The 24053-nt window shown below is 34.3% G+C and overlaps 1 protein-coding gene across 11 annotated transcripts in view; it reads right to left on the reverse strand.

The window, feature by feature from the left end:
* Window positions 1-24053, reverse strand: part of SNTG1 (syntrophin gamma 1) — a 794914-nt gene that overhangs the window by 510738 nt on the left and 260123 nt on the right. For 6 of the 11 annotated variants that reach the window (XR_011996669.1, XM_026011143.2, XM_072734769.1 and 3 more), the window contains exon 2: window positions 1381-1455. The exons of the other annotated variants lie outside the window; for them this stretch is intronic. The gene's annotated coding sequence lies outside the window, so the exon portion shown is untranslated. The remainder of the gene's footprint in view (window positions 1-1380; window positions 1456-24053) is intronic. 11 annotated transcript variants of the gene reach the window in all.

Genomic DNA, 24053 nt, shown 5'->3' on the forward strand with positions numbered 1-24053 from the left:
TATTTGTGTTTTAGCATAAGGCCAAAAACTACCTGCATTCAGGTGGTTGGGGATCAGGATTCAATAAGGAAGGAATAATGGATCTATTAGAATCCATCTCTAGCTGAGTGCTACTATGATTAACATAGCACTAAGTGGCTTCCATTCTAAATATTTATTGTTAAATAACAACATTTGTTAAATAACAAAAAGTATTTGTTAAATAACAATATTTATTGATTAAATATTTAGAATACTGAGTAACCAGAACAACTTTAGATCTAGTTGCTTATAATCCTAAGTGGTTCTGAACCTTGCCATACTCCTCAAGAAACCTGTCTGGGGAATCCATTAATAGGCCATCTGCATGGATGCGTCTAGTCCTAGAACTCTATGATTTTCATAGCACAGATATATACTCAAGAATTCCTCCCATTTTCATATTACCTTTAAGTGTAGTTTAATATAACAATATGTACACAACACACTTTTAAGCGTTAATGTTCCTTTAAAATTAACAGATGACGAGTTTCATCATTCTCCCTAAAACCGTTTCGTAAGTCCTTGCATGACAGAATTAAGAACTCAAAAATACTGTGAAAATTTATTATGAAAATAGATTTCGTGACTTTGATCCTAAACTTTGGTGACCAGGCTCTGCTATTCCTAGCAAATAGAGTATGAATCCCTTCAAAGGTAATATTTGTCTTGGTGCCTAAGTCAGAGACTTGTACTCATCTTGCACCTGCTTTGCCTATGCTGATTCAAACTCCCTTTCTGAAGGCTATTTGATGTACTTTACTAATTTTCATTGCACTTTATCATCCGTTGTTCTGAATAAACAACAGAGAATGTGATAGTTCCCTATGTTCTAGTGTTGTGAAGTATTTTAAAACACTGCCAAGGCCTCCCTTGTATAGTCACATATTTACTCTTTCTCCAGGACCACATAGTTCACAGAAGCGTACGATATCAATTCTCTCCTTGATGAGGAGTCATAGCTCCTCTTTCCATAGGAAAGACTCATTGCTATTTCCTCTGTAGGATGTTCATTAAAGGAACAACACAAATTTAATACAATTGTTTAAATACTTATGGTGTAAGGACACGTCCAAATGCAGTCTAACTACTGAATGTTGACATGTGTTTTGGAGTATTGCTCCCCTCCCCACACCAGGAAATTTTTTAAAAATATGGGTTTTTTTTGGTACTGTCCTAGAGCAAAAAGCTTTAATAAAGTTTAATATTGAAGAAAATAATTTGTAATAGAAATGTAGAAAAATGATTACTTTTCATTAATTTAATTTAATGATTTAAATTTCATTAAATCATAAGTAAATGATTTAAATTAAATTCACTCAATTTAACTCACAATGACTCATTGAAAAGTAATAGTCTTACTTGAATTTAGGTAGAGCAATATTTTCCTTTTTCAGAGGTCACTTCTCTGGCAATCTCAACATTCTGGAGAATAGTCTGGATACAGAAAGCAAAAATGAAAAGTCCCTATGAGTATACAAAGTTAAAGCAATATAATCTATCTACTGAAATTTATTTACTGTATCCACAAAGAAAACATGCACCCCATGTATGTTTATATCATATTCGTTTTTAAACATGTTTCTTTGTGAATTTCTAGGAGTAACTCAAAACTTTGTGAATTATCAAGAGGAAAAATACATGATGAGTATTTCCCAAATGGCTAATTTCATAAGATTGAGTTATGCAGAACACACTTTGGGAAAATTGGCTTATAAAAAAAAGCACAAAGGCATATTTGGTAACCTGCCCAAAATTGTATCTACCAGTAGTTGGCATTTAGATATAAGCTGCCTATACCACAGCCTTTAGAATTAGACTCCACATTTAAATTACTGATAATATTTAAAAGCACTCCTTGTGAGGAATAGCCTATTGATTTGATGCCATTATTTTTAATGAGACATAGCTATTAACTCAGTTTTATACTGAGGGAGAGGGGGTTAGCCTCTATACATCAAGGCCTGGCAACAGATTGCTAATTGCAAAGGCTAGAATGATATTTCTGCCTTTGGCACTTCATTTTTTTAATGACCCCATTTATGTTATTTGTCCTCTCACAAACTCAATCATACTTTTCAAAATGTTCTAATACTTTATTAAAATGATAGGCAGGTGAAATATCATATTTAATAGAGCAGTGGTTATCAGAAGTTCCAGAAGCATACAGCTGGCTGCATAGAAATGGCTTACATAGCTTGTCAAAGATACAAACCTGATTCAACAGATACATCCCATTCTGAATCTGATTTAGATTTATACAGAGGCTTCTGAATATGAATATATGACTTTTTATAGGTTCCACAGAGAAATCTGAACCTTAGCCATGTTGAGAACCTTAAATGAGGATATAAGCTTCTGAAACATGGTAGGAATAATTCTGGGCTGGCTCCTAGATTCCCATGCCCTGGCCTAGACCATGTATGATCCCTTCCCCATGATCCCATGATTATGAGTTGAGCTCGTGACCACGATATATTTCACTTCTGTGATGAGTTTCCATTAGATGACAAAAGCAAAGGAATTTTCTAGCCATAAACTCCAAAATAAGCGAACTTTGAGTTAACCAGTCTGAGGGAGATTATACTGGGTAGCCAGACTTGGCCAAGGGAGAAAAGGTCCTACAAAGGGTCAGAGATTCAAAGTGGGAGGAGTTTCCTCCTGACTTTGAAGAAGTAAAGCCGCCTTGCTAGGGGAAGACCATATACCTAAGACTTTCAGAAAGCTGCTAGTAGGAGCTCAGAGCAACTGCTGGCTGACATGCAACATAAAAATAGGGAAATCAATCTTAGAAACAGAAAAAACTGGATTCTGCAATGACTTATATATGGATTTGGAAAAAGACCTTGAGCCTGGGATCAGAACACACCCCAGTTAACACATGATCGCAGTCTTGGGAAACCTTGCACACGTGTGATTAGGGTTAGTTTTTATTTCATAAATTTGATGACTGAGAATTATGTATTAAGTGAATATAATACCAATTGCAGTACAATTCTTAACATTGTATCTCAAGGTACATAAAATTTAAGTTTTTGTTGTTGCTTTAAATGTTTTCCATGAACTATTTAACCTGATCCCATTTTCTGCCTTTCTTTTTTCCTATAAGATGTATTCCATGGGTTTTATTTCAGATATAATAAATATACACCAAAACCTCTCCAATTAAACACAAACAAATGAAACAAAAGAGGGGCCTGTCCTTGTTGCACAGGTCCCTGTTGAGGTGTAAGAGTAGGAGAATTTCTTAGAGAAGAATGCGCTGTCATCACTCAGGAGGCTCCACACCTGCTTTCTGTGGGTATGGAGGGGAACCTCAGGTTCTAAATTCACTGACTGATCTACCTTTCTATCTGCCTTTCTAGGTTATAATGTGCATGTTTTATATATGATGTCCAGCATCTTAAGTGCTACTTAAGTGGAAGAAATAAACAAAACTTACTCTACTCCAGTTTCTTTAGAACCAGAAATCCAACTCTATTTTTTGATTTAAGAATGCAATAGAAAATATTTTAAATGAGAAATTTAAGAGAATACTCATGACATTAAAAAATACATTCAAGGTACGTTACTTAATATAGACGTGAATATATTACCTGTATGCCCTATGCTAGATTTTCATAAAATAAAATAAAATGTTATTCACTGAAAACACTGTTAACACAAATACCATTGAAGAAAACAAATTCAGGCATAAATATTAAAAAATCAAAGAAAGAAAATTAAATAGGTGAAATCTAAAGTATTTTGCAACATTATTCATCTATATAGACATTTTAAGCAAATGTTATTTAATGAGGTCTGACATTAACCAAATACTAGTTGGGTTTCAACATAGGGTTTCTTCATAGACTTGTAAGACTAAGCATCATTATTTGATTGGAGAGTAAATTTTGATGTGTTTTCAAAGGAAGCTTTTTTTTTTTTTCCATTTAATGAACAATAAGAATTTCACAAGTCAGAGCTCTTAAAATGGAATATCTGTCACTATTTGAAAAATGCTATCAGCTTTGATGTTACAAACACAAAACAAAACAAAACAAAACAAAACAAAACAAAACAAAATAAAACAAAAAAACTCTGCTGCAATTGATGTCCACAGAACTGCAGTAAGCTTTCTTCTTGCCCAAACTCACTCCAGCACCCTGTTAGTTAACAAAAGACATTTTGTGTCCTCCAAACACGAGTCTTTTGTTATAAAATGAAGTATGTTGTAAGAGAATGACAACCTCAAATTAAACTTGCCAGCAGTAGTTAAAAACATGCATACTGCAGTGTGCTGTAAACATAGGAGTCAGGATTTACATTCAAGTTGCAGGCTAGTAGAAAGCATTCCACACTATGAATATTATTAATGACACTTTAGAGTTTTGCTTCAAGAATGCCAAGATTAAAAAAAATTAAAAAGGAATGCCAAAATAATTTTACTTAATTACTTTCATAATACTTATCAAAAAATAGTGACTCGGTGATGTTTTCTTGGCTTGCATTTTAAAATACACTTTATAATATCACTGTGCCAAGGCAATGAGTTGATTTGTCCAGTCAGCTTAGGATAATAGGGACAGGGAAAAAAATTACATCTTTCAAAACCATGACAGAGATTGTAAAAAGGGTTATAATTCTTAACTCTTTCTGGTCTCAAACCCTTTGCAACTGGCCCACAGACTCTCCCAGTAAGAATGTCTAGTTCCTTATCACTTAAGTCTATGTTGGGCTTGATCAGTGGTTCCATGGGAAGGAAATATGTGCTAGTACTGGAACCAGGGCTCAAGAAGCTCTTCATATTTCCACGTTCTTTCAGAACTTTTCCAGTGACAAAAACAAGCCCAGAAGAGCCTACTAAACAATGAGGGCTCACTCAGAGGTGGAACTAATTGTTCTATCTGAGCCCCTCGACATTTGAGAAGTCACCAAATGTGCTAATCTGACTCACAGTCAACCATATACACATTCAGGGAGTTGATGTATAAAAAAAGGAAAATATTAATAAAGAGAAAGCTTAAAAAGAAAAGGCAATGGAAAGTATTAAGTCCAAGGTGCAGAAATTAAAAAATAAAAATGTTGAAGGAAGGTAAATGGAGCCTAAGGGGCTTATGGGACATGATCTAGAAAACAGGCATGCACATGGTAGAAGTTCCAAAAGGCAGAAACAAAGAGAAAGAGGCAAAAAGAACTTTGGAAGAAATAATTGCTGAAATATCTTAAGTTTCATGAACATTAATACATCCATCAAAAAAGCTCAAAGAACTCCAAACTAAATGAACATAAAGAGACCCACGCCAAGCCAATTTTAGTTAAATTAATAAAAGACAAAGACAAAGAGAAAATCTTGAATGCAGCAAGAGAAAATTGGTACTTAATAAACAATTGACCCTCAATAAGATTATCAGCAGTTATCTCATCAGAAACTGTGGAGGTCAGAAAGCACTAGGCAATATATTCAAAGTGCAACTGGAAAACAAAACAAAACAGTCAACCAAGATACCTATATCTGGCAAAACTTCCCTTCAACAGTGAGGGGGATATTAGAACATTTTTATAAAACAAAAGCTAAGAGACTTCATTAGACTAAACCAGCCCTACAAACAATGCTCAAGTGAGTCCTGCTGGGTGAAATGAAAGAATATTCCATAGTAATTTGGAGTTATAAAAGCAATTCTCAGGCAGCCTGGGGGGCTCAGAGGTTTAGCGCCACCATCAGCCCAGGGCTCTATCCTGGAGACCCAGGATAGAGTCCCACGTCGGGCTCCCTGCATGGAGCCTGCTTCTCCCTCTGCCTGAGTCTCTGCCTCTCTCTCTCTCTCTCTCTCTCTCTCTGCCTCTCATTAATAAATAAATAAAATCTTAAAAAAAAAAACACTTCTCAAGAAAGGTAATACATTGGCAACTTAAAAAAAGATAGTATTATTGTAACTATAATGCTACCTTAAAAAAAAAGTTTATTTGAGAGAGAAAGAGAGAACACAAGTAGGAGGAGAGGGGCAAAGGGAGAGAGAGTAACAGACTCCCTACTGAGCAGGGAGCCTGCCACGACAGTCAATCACAGGAGCCAAAGATCATGACCTTCATTGAAAGAAGACATATAACTGACTGAGTCACACAGGCATCCCAACCTTTTGTCTTCTACATAATTTAAGAGATTAATATATTTTTTAATTATTAGTCTAAAGCTAGTATTATTATAAGTTTGGTTAATAACTCCACATTTGGTTTTCGACCTAGTTTAAGAGACTAATACATTTAAAAGAATTATTAGTTCATGTTTGGGGGCATAGAATTTATAAAGATGTAATTTTGTGACATCAACATCCAAAAACAATATAGATAGAAGTGTAAGGAAGCAGGATTTTTGTATATTATTAAAGTTAGGTTAATATAAATTTAAATTAGAGTGTTATAATTTTAGAATGTTAAATGTGATCCCCATAGTAACCATGAATAAATTAGCAATAGAATATACATAAAAGGAAATGAGAATTTAAACATTTCACTACAAAGTATCAACTAAATAGAAAAGAAGGTAGTAAATAAAGAACAAAAACCTGTAAGAGGTAAAGAAAATAAATAGAAAAATGACAGAATTAAGTCACTTATCAGTGATTACTTTAAGTATAAGTGAATTTAACTCTAAAAACAAAAGGCAGAGATTGGCAGAGTGGATAAATCTTATAATTCTACTATGTGCTATCTACCAGATATTCATCTTGTATGAAAAGACACAAAGAAATTAAATGGAAAAATTTATTCCATGCAAATAGTAACCAAACAAGTGCAATGGTGGCTATACAATTATCAGGTAAAATAGACTTTAAATCAAAAATGTTTAGAAGAGACAGAGAGTCACAATGTATACTAATAAAATGTGTAATATATGAAGAAGATAAAATAATTATAAATATTTGTGCATCTAGCAACAGATTATCAAAATATATAAAGCAAAAACTGACAGAAGGGAGATGTACACAGGTATATAATAGTTGCGGACTTCCCTGCTCCACTCTGAATAATGGATAGAAAATCAGACCAAAAAAAGTACAGAAAGTAAACAACACATCTTTAACAAGTTATAGTTCAAAAAAATCACAAGAGATATTAGGAAATACATAGAGTTAACTGAAAACAAAACACAACCCACCAAAACATGGGACGCAGAAAAAGTAATGCTAAGGAGGAAATCAATAGATGGAAACTCTTACATTAAAAACAAGAATGATCTCAAATCAACAGCCTAACTTGACAACTTAAGGACATGGAGGGAAGATGGCAAAATAAGCCCAAAGCTGGAAGAGAGAAGGAAGTAATAAAGATTATGCCAGAGAAATCAAAATAGATATTAGAGGGACATCTGGGTACTCAGTTGATTAGGAGAGCCAACTCTTGATTTTAGCTCAGGTCATGAGCTCAGGGTTGTAATATTGGGCTCCCAAGTCAGGCCTAATGTTCAGTGGTGAGTCTACTTGAGATTCTCTCCCTCTATCTCCCCCAAAATAAATAAATAAAATCTTCTAAAAAATAGATATTAGAAAAACAATAGAGAAAATCAATGAAACCAAAAATTATTTGAAAAGATCAAGAGAATTGACAAAATTTTACTATTTTTAGCTACAGGTACAAAAAAAATAGAAAAGAAAAGAAAAGAAATTGAAAGAAGACCCAAATTCATAAATTCATAAATTAAAGTGGAGATATTATGGCCAAATCAATAGAACTAAAAAAGATTGAGAGTACTATAAAGAATTATATGTCAAAATATTGAATAGTCCAGATGAAATGGACAAATTCCTAGAAACAAAAAACTAAGACCAAATCACTAGGAAATATAGAACCTAAAATCATCACACTCCCTGATTTCAAACTGTATTAAGTAGCTACAGTATTTAAAAACTGTATGGCTCAGTTATAAAAAAGATATCAATAGAACGGAATAAAAAACTCAGAAATAAACCCACACATATACAGTCAACTATTTTATGACAAGGAAGCCAAGAAGATTTGTAACCATAAAAATTCTATAAGAAAAAGTAAGCAGTAAGCTCTTTGACATAGATGTTGGTGATGATTTTATTAATGTAACATTAAAATCAAAAGCAAGGGCAGCCCCAGTGGCCCAGCAGTTTAGTGCCACCTTCAGCCCAGGGCGTGATCCTGGAGACCTCGGATAGAGTCCCATGTCAGGCTCCCTGCATGGAGCCTGCATCTCCCTCTGCCTGTGTCTCTGCCTCTCTCTCTCTCTTTCTCTCTGTCTCTCATTAATAAATAAATAAAATCTTAAAAAAATAAAATAAAATAAATAAAATAAAAAGCAAAAAAAAAAATAAGTGGGACTATAATCAAACTAAAAAGCTATTTGCAGCAAAGGAAATGGTCAACAAAATGAAAGACAGCCTATTGAATGGGAGAAAAATTTTGGAAATCATGTATCTGATAAGGGCCTAGTATCCAAAATACATAAAGAACTCACACAACTCAAAAGCAAAAAAAAAAAAAAAAAAAAAAAAATTAGAGGGAAAAAAGTGGTTCATAGACATTCTTCCAAAAAAGACATACAGATGGTCAAAATGCACCTGGAAAGATATTTAATCTCACTAATCATTAGGGAAATGCAAAGTCGAGCTACAAAGAGAGATCACCTAGGCCTCGCTGGTGAATTCTACCAAACATTAAACGTAAGAACTAATAGCAATCCATAAACTTTTCCAAAAAATTGAAGAGAAATGAACACTTTGTAATTCATTGTATGAGCAACCATCACCCTGGTACCAAAGCCAGATAAAAACACTACAAAAACTACAGATCAGGGATGCCTGGGTGGCTCATTGGTTGAGCATCTGCCTTCGGCTCAGGGTGTGATCCTAGGGTCCTGGGGTTTAGTCCCCCATCGAGCTCCCCACAGGGAGCCTGCTTCTCCCTTTGCCTGTGTCTCTGCCTCTCTCTGTCTTGCATGAATAAATAAATAAATCTTTTAAAAAAACTATAGATCAATATCACTTAGGAACAATTAGTTAAAAATCCTCAACAAAATTTTGCCAAACCAAATTCAGCAGCATGTAAAATCAGCAGATTTTACACCATGACCAAGTGGAGATTATTGGTGGAATGCAAAGATGGCCTAACATGTAAAAATCAGTTGATGTGGGCGCCTGGGTGGCTTCGGTTGGTTAAGCACCTGCCTTCGGCTCAGGTCATGATCCCAGGGTCCTAGAATCAAGTCTCACATCAGGCTCCCTGCTCAGCAGGAGGCCTGCTTCTCCCTCTCCATCTGCCTGCTACTCCCCCTGCTTGTGCGCTCTCTCTCTCTCTCTCTCAAATAAATAAATAAAATCTTAAAATAAAATCAGTTGATGTAATATATTATGTTATCAAAATAAAGGGGGTAAGAACCACATGATCATCTCAACTGGTACAGAACAAACATTCAACAAGATTCAACACTTTTTTCTTGATAGAACTACTCAGCAAGCTCAAATAGATGAACAATGTCTCAATAAAATAAAATCTACATATTCCCATAACAAAATTAATACTTAGTGTTGGAAGACTGAAAGTTTTTCCTGTAAGACCAGGAAGGAGGCAAGGATGTCTGCTTTCACCAATTCTATTCAATGTAGTCTTGAATGTTCCAGCCAGAGAAATTAGGTAAGTAAAAGAAATAAAGGTGTCTAAAATTGGAAAGGAAGAAGTAAAATTAATTCCATTTGCAGATTATATGATCTTATATGTAAAAACCCTAAAGTTTCCACATGCAAAAATATTGTTAAAACTAATAAATCAAGTTAGTAAATTAGCAAGATACAAAAGAAAAAGACAAAAATAAGTTGCATTTCTAATTTTTTTTTATTTTATTTATTTATGATAGTCATACAGAGAGAAAGAGAGAGAGGCAGAGACACAGGCAGAGGGAGAAGCAGGCTCTATGCACCAGGAGCCTGATGTGGGATTCGATCCCGGGTCTCCAGGATCGCGCCCTGGGCCAAAGGCAGGTGCCAAACCGCTGCGCCACCCAGGGATCCCTGCATTTCTATACACTAACAATGAACAATCTGAATAGGAAATTACAAGAGCAATTCCATTTACAATAACACCAAAAAGGATAAAATACTTGCAAATTAACTTAATCATGAAATTAAAGGCTTGTATGATGAACCCTACAAAACATTGTTGAAAGAAATTTAGGATAAATAATATAAATACACAGACACTCATCCCATATTCATGAATTGGAGGACTTAATATTGATGTCTATAATACTCATCATCACCTAAAGCTTCAATGAAATCCCTATCAAAATACCCAATGGAATTTTTTGGCAAAAACAAAAAATTACATCCAATATTTATATAGAATCTGAAGGTTTCCCAACTAGTAAAGAAAAAAAAAAACTTGAAAAAAAAAAGCTAAAAGACTCACACAGGTCTTTATTTTAATATTTACTAGAAAATTTCAGTAATAAAAACAATCTGTGTAGTACTTGCAGAAAGTCAGATAGATAGATAGATCGATGGAGTGGAATAGGAAGACCAGCAAGAAAGTCTCACATGCATGGCCAAATGATTTTTGACAAAGTGACAAAATTATTCAATGGGGAAACAGCCTGACAACAAATGATGTTGAAAACATTAGATATTCACATGCAAAAGCGTGAATTCAGACCCTTTCCTAATACAATAAAAAAAAAAAAACTCAAAATTGATCAAATACTCAAATGGAAGACCTAAAATGTACAAAATTCTTAGAAGAAGACATAAGGCAAGAGTTCCCAACTCTGGATTTTGCAATGATTCCTTGGATATGATTCCCAATGCATAGTCAAAAGAAAAAAAAGTAGGCAGATTGGACTTTATTAAAATTAAAAATAATTTGTTCATCAAATGACACTATTGAGAGAGTAAAAAGATTACCCATAAAATGAAAGAAAAATATTTGCAAACCATGTTTCTGATAAGGGATTAATATCCAGAATACACAGAGAACTAAAAAACAAAACAAAACAAAATAACCTGATTGAAAAATGGGCAAAGACACTTAAAACATATTTCTTCCAAGAAGATACACAAATGAACAATATGGCCATGAAAAGATATTCAACATCACTAACCAGGGAAATGCAAATCAAAACTTCAATAAGATACAACCTCACACCTGTCAGGATGACTGGTATTAAAAAATAACAATGAATAAAACTGAAAATAACAGTGAGGATGTGAAACAGCTGGACTATCTGTACATTGTTGGTATGAATGTAAAGTGGTATAGATGCTGTGGAAAATGGTCTGGTGATTCTTCAAATAATACAGATAATACAGATAAAATTACCATCCCAGAAATTCCACTTCTAGAGATACATAAAAAAAAAACTAGGAAAGAAGAATCTTCAAGATGTATTTGTACATCCATGTTCATAGCACTATTATTCAGAATTGCTAAAACATGGAGGAAATCTAAGTGTCCACCAATAGATGAATGGGTATAAAAAATGTGATATATATATATATATATATATATATATATATATATATAAAATAAAATTTTAGTTGTCCTTAAAAAGGAAGAAAATTTTGGAATATGCTACAGCTTTGAGGAACCTTGAAGACATTATGCTAAATGAAATAAATCTGTCACAAAAATTTAAATATAGTATTATTTCACTTATATGAGGTATTTAGAATTGTCAAAATCACAGAGACAGAGAGTAGACTGGTAGTAGGCAGTCTGGGGATAGGGAGAATGAGAAGTTGTTTAATGAATATAGATTTTCAGTTTTATAAGATAACCATAAAGTTTTGATACTTTGTTTAGAGTGATAAATGTTGATACCAGTAGTCTGTGATAAGTTGCATAACTAAATTATAATACTAGAATAACTACCAAGGAAAATTTAAATAGTAATGTAGTCAAATACATAAATAAATCAAAATAGAATCAAAGTGGATTTTTCATGATTTATTTATTTATTTTAGAGAAAGAGAGTGAGAGAACATATGCGTGTGCTGGGGGAAGGGCAGAGAAAGAGGAAGAGAGAATCCTCAAGCTAACTCCCCACTGAGCATGGAGCCCCATATGGGACCAATCCCAGGAGCCTGAGATCACCACCTGACCCTAAACCAAAAGTTGGCTGCTTAATCAACTAAGACACCAAGGTGTCCCTCAAAATGGAATTCTTTTTTTGTTTTTTAAGATTTTATTTATTTACTTATTCATGAGAGACACAGAGAGAGAGAGAGGGGCAGAGACATAGGCAGAGGGAGAAGCAGACTCCATGCAGGGAGCCCAATGCGGGACTAGATCCTGGATGCCAGGATGATGCCCTGGGCTGAAGGCAGGCACTTAACCATTAAGCCACCCAGGCGTCCCTCAAAATGGAATTCTAAAACTGTTCAAGTAACCAATCAGAGGAAATAAAATTAAAAAAAAAAAAACCAGAAATGAGAAACATGAAGAATAAAATAAAGCAAATAAAATGGCAGACTTCTGCTCTAACGTCATTTATTTAAATGGAAATGATCAAAATATTCCAATTAAAAGAAACCGTTTGATGGATTAAAGATCCCAACAGAACTATAACCTTTCCAAAAGAAACTTAGTTCAAACATAATGATATATGTTAAAAGAATGGGAAAGCATAAAATTTAAATATTAAGCAAAATAAGCAGGAATAGGGATGCTTGGGTGGCTCAGTGGTTGAGCATCTGCCTTTGGCTCAGGGCATGATCCCATGTCTGGGGATGGAGTCCCACATCAGGCTTCCTGCAGGGAGCCTGCTTCTCCCTCTGCCTATGTCTCTGCCTCTTTCTCTGTCATCAATAAATAAATAAAAGATTTATTATTTTATAATAATAAAAAATTATTTATTCATTTGTTTATTTATTTATAAATATTTTATTCATGAGAGACACACACAGAGAGAGGCAGAGACACAGGCAGATGGAGAAGCAGGCTCCATGCAGGGAACCCATTGAGGGCCTCGATCCCCGGGTCTCCAGGATCACACCCTGGGCTGAAGGTGGTGCAAACTGCTGACTGCTGGACTACCTGTGCTGCTCTCTCTCTCTCTCTCTCTCTTTTTTTTATTTTAAGCAGAAATAGCTACATTAATTTCAGATGAAATAGTTTTTAGGGCAAAGAAATTACTAGGGACAAAGAGCAACACTATATAATGATAAAAACATTAAGTGAAAAAGCAGCTCCTGGGTGGTTCAGTTGGTTAAGCAGGGACCCTTGATTTTGCCTCAGGTCATGATTTCAGGGGTCGTAGGATTGAGTCCCACCCCAGATTCTGTGCTGAGTGGGAAGTCTGCTTGGGATTCTCTCTCTCCCTCTACTCTTCCCCACTCTCTCTCTCTCCTAAATAAATAAATCTTTATTTATTTATTTATTTTTACAAATGAATCTTATTTTAATAAAAAAACATTAATTGACCAAGAATGAATATATAGCAACCCTAACTTTTGTCTTTTAAATAATACTTGAAAATACATGAAGCAAAAGCCAAGAGATCTTGAAAGAAGAAATAGACAACCCTACAGTTTTAGTTGAGGCCTTAAGCACTCCAGTCTCAACAGTTTATATTGGCTAAAAAATCAGCAAAGATACAGAAATTAACAACACCATCAACTAAAAAGATCTAATGGATTTTAGAGAACATTCCACCTAGCAAAGTTAGAATATATGTTCTCTTCATGTGTCTGTGGAACAATCATTAAGACAGATTGTATTTTGGATCATGAAACAAACGTTAACAAATTTTATGACAAGAGAAAAATCTTCAACGATGTAGAAATTAAGCACAAAATTATAAATATTCCTTGGTCCTAAGAGAAAGTATCAAAGGAGATTTAAAAATACAGTAAATTTAATGAAAATGAAACTACAACCTCAGAAGTTATTGCATACACACAAAGCAGTTCTGAGAGCGAAATTTATAGCATTTAAATGCCTATGTTAGGAAAGACTGAATACCTCAAATCAATAATCCAAGTTCCCACATCAAAAAACTAGAAAAGGAGCAAAATAAATCCAAAGTAAGCCAAAAGAAGATAAATATAAGAATGTAGGTCAATGCATCCTTTAGTAAAAATTAGCAAGGTAAAATCTGGTTCTTAAAAACAAAATAAAACATAAAATCTTCATCAAGAGTGACAAAGATAAAAACACTGAAAATACACATTTCAAATGTATGGAATGAAATAGAGAATATCAAAAAAGCTCCTGCAGTCATTGAAAGGATCATAAGGGGCTACCATAAAAAAACTTTCCATTTTGAATTCACCAAACTGAGAAATGGAATCATTTCCTGTGGACAACAGACCATTAAACTTGGAAGAAAAGAAAAAAAAAGATAAAACAAATTGTCTAATACGATTAAATAATTTACATTTGTATTAAAATCTTCTGAAAAGTAATCTCTAGGCTGAGATGGCTACTGAAGACTTTTGCCAAATATTTAAAGAGGAATTGAGACCATTTTATATATAACATTTCCCCAAAACTACAAGAGGAGGGAGCATTTTTCAACTCATTTTATGAATCCAGTATCAAGTGATGCCCAAAGCAGACGAGGACAACACATACAGAGAAGAATACTAAAGAAGGATATTTCTCTTATATACTTAGAGGTAAGAAACCTCAAAAATAAATTAGGAAACCAAATCAAACAATGGTTCCAGGTGTACAAGGCTAGTTCAATATTTGAATGTCAGTCAGTGTTATCCGCTGGTTTTAAAGAAGGAAACTCACAGTAATAGATGAAGAATAATTCGATAAAATTCAACAGCCACTCTCAAAAAACAAATAAAAAAACTCATTTACAACAACAATAACAAAACCCAGGGGCACTTAGATGGCTCAGTTGGTTAAGCCTGTGCCTTCACCTCAGGTCATGACCCCAGGACCCTGGGATCAAGCCCAGCATTGGTGCTCCCTGTTAGCAGGGAGTCTGCTTCTCCCTTTCCCTCTGCCCCTCCCCACCAACTAGTGCTCTCTCATAAATAAATAGGTAAAAAGATAAATAAATAATTTTTAATAAATAAGAAAACCTCCAAACCACAGCTAACATCAGACTTAATAGTGAAAAGATAGAATGTTTCCCCCTAATATTGAGAAGACAATAAAGCCTGCTGTAGTAATTCCGTTCAAGATACCAGTTTGTTCTTTCTTTCTTTCTTTCTCTTTCTTTCTTTCTTTCTTCCTTCCTTTTTCTTTCTTTCTTTCTCTCTTTCTTTCTTTACTTTCTTTTTTCTTTTTCTTTCTTTCTTTCTTTCTTTCTTTCTTTCTTTCTTTCTTTCTTTCTTCCTTCCCTCCTTCCTTTTTCTTTCTTTCTTTCTTTCTTTCTTTCTTTCTTTCTTTCTTTCTTTCTTTCTTCTTCTTTCTTTCTTTCTTTCTTCCTTCCTTCCTTCCTTCCTTCCTTCCTTCCTTCCTTCCTTCCTTTTTCTTTCTTTCTTTCTTTCTTTCTTTCTTTCTTTCTTTCTTTCTTTCTCTCTTTCTTTCTTTACTTTCTTTTTTCTCTTTCTTTCTTCTTTCTTTCTTTCTTTCTTTCTTCTTTCTTTCTCTTTCTTTCTTTCTTTCTTCCTTCCTTCCTTTTTCTTTCTTTCTTTTTCTTTCTTTCTTTCTCTCTTTCTTTCTTTTCTTTCCTTTTTCTCTTTCTTTCTTTCTTTCTTTCTTTCTTCCTTCCCTCCTTCCTTTTTCTTTCTTTCTTTCTTTCTTCTTTCTTTCTTTCTCTTTCTTTCTTTCTTTCTTTCTTTCTTTCTTTCTTTCTTCCTTTTTCTTTCTTTCTTTTTCTTTCTTTCTTTCTCTCTTTCTTTCTTTTCTTTCTTTTTTCTTTTTCTTTCTTTCTTTCTTTCTTTCTTTCTTTCTTTCTTTCTTTCTTTCTTCCTTCCCTCCTTCCTTTTTCTTTCTTTCTTTCTTTCTTTCTTTCTTTCTTTCTTTCTTTCTTCCTTCCTTCCTTCCTTTTTCTTTCTTTCTTTCTTTCTTTCTTTCTTTCTTTCTTTCTTTCTTTCTTTCTTTCTTTTTCTTTCTTTCTTTTTTCTTTCTTTCTCTTTCTTTCTTTCACATAGTTTAAATTCTAGCCAGTCTAAATATGGGGGGGGGGGGGAGTAAAACTGTCTCTATTTGCAGACTACATAACTGTCTGTATAGGAAATCCCAAAGAGTTTCTCAAAAGATCTATTACTAATGGTTAGTAAACTTACAGGATACAAGGTCAAAATATGAAATTCAACTTGATTTCTACATACTAACATCAAACAAACAGGAACCAAATTTAAAAATGCAATGTTATTTAGGATTACCCAAGGAAAAATAAATATTTTGACATAAATATAACAAACATGCACAGGGATCTCTGGGTGGCGCAGCGGTTTGGCACCTGCCTTTGGCCCTGGGCGCGATCCTGGAGACCCGGGATCGAATCCCACATCAGGCTCCCGGTGCATGGAGCCTGCTTCTTCCTCCGCCTGCGTCTCTGCCTCTCTCTCTCTATCTGTGACTATCATAAATAAATAAAAGTTTTTAAAACAAACAAACAAACAAACAAACATGCACAGTACCTGCATAGCAAGAGTTACTTGTGTAACTGTTAATGAAATCATTCAAAGAGGACTTAATTAAATGGGTGACATACCCTGCTGACTGGCTGGAAGATAATAAGCCAGTGCAAGCTGGACAGGTGTGCCTGGCTGGGCATGAAAACTATCATATAAGTTTAATTACTTCATTTAGTTAAATTAGGCAATACTAAGTCAATTGTACATTTTCCAGTTTAAAAGACTCTATCTAGAGATGAGAACAAAGATCAGACACAAGAGAAAAAACATCAGCAATACAACACAAAAGGACTTTTGGATGATTTTGACTAGCATGCTTTTCTTGGTCTTTGCTTTGAATAAATCACTAGGCTGCAAAATGTTTTCTATACATGCAACAGTTTTCTAATATCTCATTACTATCACTGACTGCACTGTGATATAAAATGTTTACCTTTCCAAGTAGAGAATTTGCTAGAGCAAAGTGAATCAGAGTCCCTGGTTGGGAATGGAAACAAATATTTACATTACACTGACTTCACTTAAATAAATACAGCATTATTAAGCCATCTGTACTCCTTTCAGAAAACAAAGCTATTTTTGTGAAGTTCATCACTGCAGAATGCAACTCTCTGTTCTGTTCTAATTATTAAAAACACCTGACTCAAAGTTCAAGTATTTCTTTGTTTTTTTCCTTATGGAGTAAAAAAGGTTAGTTTCTATGGGTTTGGGGTTTTTTTGTTTTCTTAATTTCAGACACACATGAAATAATCTTAAGGCAAATTCAAAAACCTGTAAATAAGGAATGACTTATTCTTTGACAAGAATGCTAGAGAAATATTCATAAGAACAAAGTTTATCCTCTGATTTATAGCCATACTTTTTAAGATGGCCAAAACGCATACTATTTCTAACTGTTGGTATAAGTTTATATATTTCATAAGACTATATCTATTTACACATCACCAAACATTTGAGTGCCCACTAAGAACCCAGTACTGTTCTAGGGTCTGTGAACTTGATACTGGAACAGAACGTGTTCACGTGCAAAGTTCTTCCTAATTGTTCATCATGTCACATCAACCACGGTAAAGCGTCTGAATAGCAGGAGAGTAATATTTTATTCTCCTTAACAATTTTAAACTTGTATACGAAAAACAAAAAGTAATTTCCTGTTAATTTTTGACCACATTTTAATGTGACCACATTTCAAGCATATTCAGCCAGCCCATGGTGATATAAAGCTCAAAGAAGAGTCTTTTTCTATCAGGTTCTCTGAGATCAAGGAGAACATTAAAATGGGCGGGGGGGCGGGAAGAAAATGGAAAAAAGCAAACACAAAAGGTAGCTCAAACTCACAAATTTACATCTTTCAGTTCAATAGTTTGTATTGATAAAGGATACAATTGTAAAGATACAGTCATCTTGAAAAGGTAGAATTCAATATAAGTGATAATTTTGAAGTCTTAATCTTGTCAGTTTGCTCTTTTGAATTTTAAACTACAACTGCAATAATCTGCTATTATAAGAGCACATAAGTAGCAACACTTTGAAAGTTAAATAAAGCTCTGAGGATAAATTGTTAATACTTAACTCTTTTCTATAGGATATTTGTAAAAATAGGAAGAACCGCATTTCTGAGAAATTATATTTTTGAATACTCAGAAGCAACAGTAAAAGAGAAATTGTTTTTCAATTGATATAGTTGATATTATGATAATATACATACTTGTCAAAATTCAAAACTAGAAAATATGAGACTCAATAGCTGCAGGTGAAATGAGTCTCATCAAAAGGGAGGTAGAATAACTGGCCTAGGTATCCGGCCAGTTGAATCTGGAAGCAGATAGTTAAAAACTCCTTGAGAAAGAGGCTGGAACTATGATCCTCAAAAGCAGCCAGATTACACTAAGTGTAACCTCTTTCTCCTTTCCTTAAGCCATTAGTAGTCTTCCTAAATGTTTCAATATGATTTCGGCTGTGCCTTGCAGTGGTGTTTGAGAGAAAAGATCTGTGTTCAAGCTCCACTTAGGTAGTAAAGGGGGCATCCACCAAAGTCAGGAGGTTAGAACATTTCCCCAGTGGAATTCCCAGAGTAGTCAGATGGCAGGAGCAGAATCAGAGCGCTGTGTCATCATAAACAGGTAACCCAGCAGATAGAGATCACACTAGGATGATTTGGCTTCACAGATTTGCCTCAGATACCCCTATACATCCCAGCTCTCTGGATAAAACACAACGTTAGAGTACTGAGGACAGATGCTATAATGGACGATGACGTTCTATTAGCTACTATGTGGTTGTTAACAATCCGTTGACTTCAGGGTCAACTCTTGGTGCTGTCTCATTTTCCCTCTGGCTTCGTTGCACTGCTTTCCCACCCAAAGGCTGTTCACAGCACTGCCCTGACAAGAGCCAGGGTGAAGATTCTCTCATCTAATGTATTTCTTCCCAATAGTTATTTTTCCTCCCAAGTGACGGATAGCCAAGTCAAGCTCTCCAACTCTCAGTGTGTAATTTCCACAAATCACTGAATTCAACCGCATAACATTGTTTCTCTCCCTCTTGCTCTTCTTATTCCTCTGTCTCCTCCTTCCATGAGTTTCGTCCTCTTTACTTCATTCTTACAAAGCAAGTGAGGCCAGATTATAGAGGATTTGAATGTCTAGCTAAGATATATACTTTATCAATGCACAATGAGAAACAAATTGCATTTTTTGAAAATAATATATTCTCTTTTGATGTAACTTAGGGTCTTCTACATCAAAATATTTAGTCAACTTTTTTTTTTTCCCCAAATCACTCTATGCTATTCCCCTTGGGAACTCTCTTCTCACTATACCAGTGCTTTCAAGTCCAGAGCCTATTTTGCCATATCCAGTCAAGAATCAGTCACTGATTTTACATCTCTAGGCTACAGTTTTTCTTGAATTCAAACATATACAACATGCTACCATATGTTTCCTCTATATAGTCTTCAAAATCAACATGTTGAAATTGGAAGTTAGCCTTTGCCCACCCCAAGCACACCCATCTTTCCACAGAGCCTGTCTCCTTCCATAGTACTGTCATACTCCAGTCTTCTAACCCAGGAAACTGATTTCTTCCTTTACTTCTGTCTTCCACATTCAGTGAGCTATTTTGTTCTTTTAAAATGCCCTCCTATTACTTCCTAAACCTACACAGCCTCTAAGTCTTTCCACCTCCCTTGGTCTCTATTTGGTTTATTCTGTTATTATTCCGTGCTTCAATGTCCATAAACACACTGATCACATGGTGTCCCACATAAAAAAAAAAAAAAAAAAAAAAAAAAAAAAAAAAAAAAAAAAAAAAAAAAACCCTGATTTATCCTGTCCCCTGATGCTTATGTTATTTTTCTGAATTACAAACATCAAATTGTTTAAAAATGCAAATGTCTAATCAGGCAACTTCTCACTTTCCAGTCCTTTCATGGATCTCTCTTGTCTTCTGAACAAGATACTGCTCAGGAGAATCTCCATTGTCCTTAATGACATATCTGTAAGCCTTGACTTTATAACTTCATCTTATCCTCAGTTTTACTATTCCATAGTCATTGTCTTTTTCTCCAAGTGCAAATTCCTATTTTTGCACTAGTATTACTTTCCATTGGTGGTTGCATCATCCTGGACTCTCCTTTGTCTGGGACCCTTTGCCTCATATTCTTCTGCCGGGAAGCAAATGGGCTGGCTCCCATTTGTTCTCCAAAACTCTTACGGAAAGTACTCTTCATCCCACATCCCATGCTCAAGTTGTACACTCCCAGAGATATACACTAGGTAACCCTACTTGTTTAAGAGCTTCTTGTGAATATAAAAAAAAATACATGTAAATATGAAGTCAACTTCAAAATGCATCAGATATATTACCAAGTAATTACAAACTACACATATTTGTTACTAAGGAAAAGTCCATGTACATTCAGGAAGTGCAAACTACAGATGCTGTTATTCAAAGAAATTTAATAACATATTATTTTGTTTACATTTCATTCATCATGAATTCACCATGAATCATTGTAGTTGGTAATACAAAAATCAAAGCACAAAAGGGAAAAGCATGTCAGAGCCTCTGAAATGGCTAGTGCAAATCTTTTTTTTTTTTAAGATTTTATTTATTTATTCATGGAAGACACAGGGAGAGAGAGAGAGAGAGAGAGAGAGAGAGAAGCAGAGACACAGGCAGAGGGAGAAGCAGGCTCCCTGCAAGAGCCTGACATGGGACTCGATCCTCGGTCTCCAGGATCACATCCTGGACTGAAGGCTGTGCTAAACCACTGAGGCACCCAGGCTACCTGCTAGTGCAAATCTTGAGCAATCCCACGACTCTAAGAAAACGTTGATGTTTTCATCTTGGAAAGAGGTGATTGTTCGAAAGCAATAGCATTTTCCCGTTGTATTTCATCTCAGAAGTCAACAAAATGTTACCAGTTACCATTATAATAGATATTGTTTATATCATCTCTTTCACACAAAAAATTCAGTAATAATTGAAAATCAATTTGCAGTAGCAAAATCTATGTGTCAGAAACTGAATTCAATTCTATAAGGCTCAAGTCAGGATTATCTAGAAACATTTGTTCCAACCCTAAGGATTAGTAAATTTTTCTCAAAAGACTTGGAACAAACTGCATCAAAAATTAAATGCAATGCTCAAGAGCATGTTTTCCTTTTATTAGAGAAACCAGAAAATGCATTGTTCAATATGTCCTGCATTAATGTCAAACATGCAGCATTTTCTACATTCTGTTCTGAATTAAAATAGCTCCCAGATGATTTATTGTTTTAAGTCTATTGAGTTAAGTGCCTATTTTAGGTAATTGGGTTTATTTTTCTGTAGTAGAGGAGGCTGCAGGTGGATTCTGAAAAACATGGTTTAATTTCTTGTTTTATCTCTCTAGTGGTATTCCTGATCAAGCTAATTTAGACCTCTGAACTGTGCTACCCTTTCATATGTGATGGAATTAGTAAGACCAGTTGTATATAATACATTTGAGGGCAGAATAAGAGCACATATGTGAAAGTATCGTGGAAACACAAGACTATCAAATAAAACTGCTGAAAGAGTCCAGTTAAACAAATATAAGCAGATGGTTTTTTAGTTCACCAAAGCTTCAAAATAATTATGAGTGTTTTACTTACTTTTTAAATTCCCATATCAAATACTGAAAATCTTTTCTAGTTAAGCCTGGTATAACAATAAAGACACACTTTGTTTTCTTCCATTAACCAAAATTCCATTGAGATTACAGTAAAGATACTAGAAAAACATAAATCAAAAACCACAAAAAACAGAAAAGGACACAACAACAAAATTTTGGAGTTTAAAATTTGGATGGATAATGAGTACCTTGCATAGAAAACCAAAGAATGCTTAAAGCTGTCCTAAGCCAGCATTTGGCCAGAACAGAAATAAGACATTTTATATTGCAGAATACCTAGGAAAATGTAGAAACTAGATAAGAAGATTGATGTATAGGGTATCTGAAAAGTTAAGTCAAAAACACCTTAAATATATTTGTAACAAAATACAACTGAAGAAAGGGAATATTTAAAGTATGTTTTAGAAAACTCTTTAAAAATCAATAAGACAAATAACCTAGTATAAAAGTGAACCCAAGACAAGAATTTTAAAGAAGAAACTCAAATGGCCAGTAATCATCAAAAGGCATTTCTGCTCATTGATAATCAGGCAAGGACAAATAATATTCACAACACAATGTCATCTGCAACCATCAAATTGGAAAATAATAGATAATTTGTTTTTGTAATCACTGATAAATATTGTCATTAAATGTTTATGACTAAGTGAAGCAACTGATTTTTACACTCTAGTAGGAACATAAACTGGTAAATCGCTATAGAAAATAGTCTGGTATTTATTAAATTTGAAGAAGTCTATATCTGATGTCTCAGCAATTCTATTATCAAATATATATATATATATACCCATTTAAAAAAGGGGAAAAACCTCTTGCACATGAGAATCAAAACATAACAATGTTTGTCCACCAAATTCATTTTTATAATAGCAAAACACTTAAGAAAAACAAAGACATGTCCATGAGAGAAAACAAAAAGAATAGAAAAACAAATTGTACAATATTACTGCAACAGAGGGTTGGTTACAACAATGCAAAGGAATCAACTATAGCTATATGAACCACTGTGGGTAGCTTAGAAATGTTGTCAGGTACTCAATCGTGCAGTTGAAAAATTAAACTTTAACTTCCTATTTCATGTTGTGTTTTGGATTCTGTTAATTTTGCTAAACAGAAGTACTCTTCATGATCCATTTTCATGGGAATACCATCTGCTGAACATTGTTAATCATCAGAGAATTTGCCCACTGCTCTCTTGCATGTCCTCAGGACACTTTCATACCCTTAAAAGGTACTCAGAACTTAAGGAGTTAACTGTGTATGCGGGTCACTTCTATCAATAAATATTATATTTGAAATTAAACAAATTAAAAAAATATCTATCAATTTGGTTAAAAGTAACAATCAACCAATTATATGTTAACTTAAATATCATCTTCTTATAAAAATAACTGTTTTTCTATCACAAAATAAATTACTGAAGAGTGTCACTGTTGTTACTGTTTTTTTTTGTAAATCTCTTTAATGTCCATCTTATGAAACAACAGCTAGATTGTCCTATCTGCTTCAGCATTGTAGCTGTTGTGATATGTTGTCCTGAGGGAAGCAGATGAAATAAATGTTTCCCCAATTCCAATTTTCTTTTGAAAGCTTGTATTTTATCACTGATAACAAATACTGTCTTTTGTTTTCTTTGATGTAATAGACTCACTTCATTCATTTTTGAGAAAATGTCGGCCAAAATCCAAGGCCTGAATAACTTCACTGCATATGTCGGTTTTTCTTGCAAGTAATAGCAGAGATCCATGAAAAAAGTGTTCAGGCCACAATTAAATCTCCCAAGTGTTTTGTCTTGAGATAACCATGTACTTTGGTATACTACAGAGGGTTCTATGCATATGTCCCATCTTCACAAAGAATATTAAAAGGATGTGTACTCAGGGGTGGAGATTTAATAAAGTAATTTTGTTTTTGTTTCATAAGTGACACTTTTAGGTATAAAAGAGCATCATTTTCTAACTGTGAGTGTGCAGTGGTGAAGGATATTGCGACTACTCTGTGGTTTGGTGCCACTGCCTTGGTGCTAAGGCACCAGTGGTTTTACCCACTGGTATTACCCATTAGTGCTTTTGAACTGTGGAAATATAAACAGCAGAAAAGGAAAATAAAGAACATATGTGTATAAGAATACACATAGTTTTGACTTCTCAGATTAACACTCAACTCAAATTCTGCAGATACCACTTTGGCAAACAATGCTAAAATGAACTACAGCACGAATGAGCTTATTATAATCAAATAGAAGAGGAAAATACTACACACCAGAAAGTAATGAATGACATAAAAATCCAAAGCACTGTGGGAATTCAGATTCACGTGAAATTATTTTCTTCGTA

The sequence above is a fragment of the Vulpes vulpes genome, chromosome 13, assembly GCF_048418805.1.
Source record: "Vulpes vulpes isolate BD-2025 chromosome 13, VulVul3, whole genome shotgun sequence".
Taxonomy (NCBI): Eukaryota; Metazoa; Chordata; class Mammalia; order Carnivora; family Canidae; genus Vulpes; species Vulpes vulpes.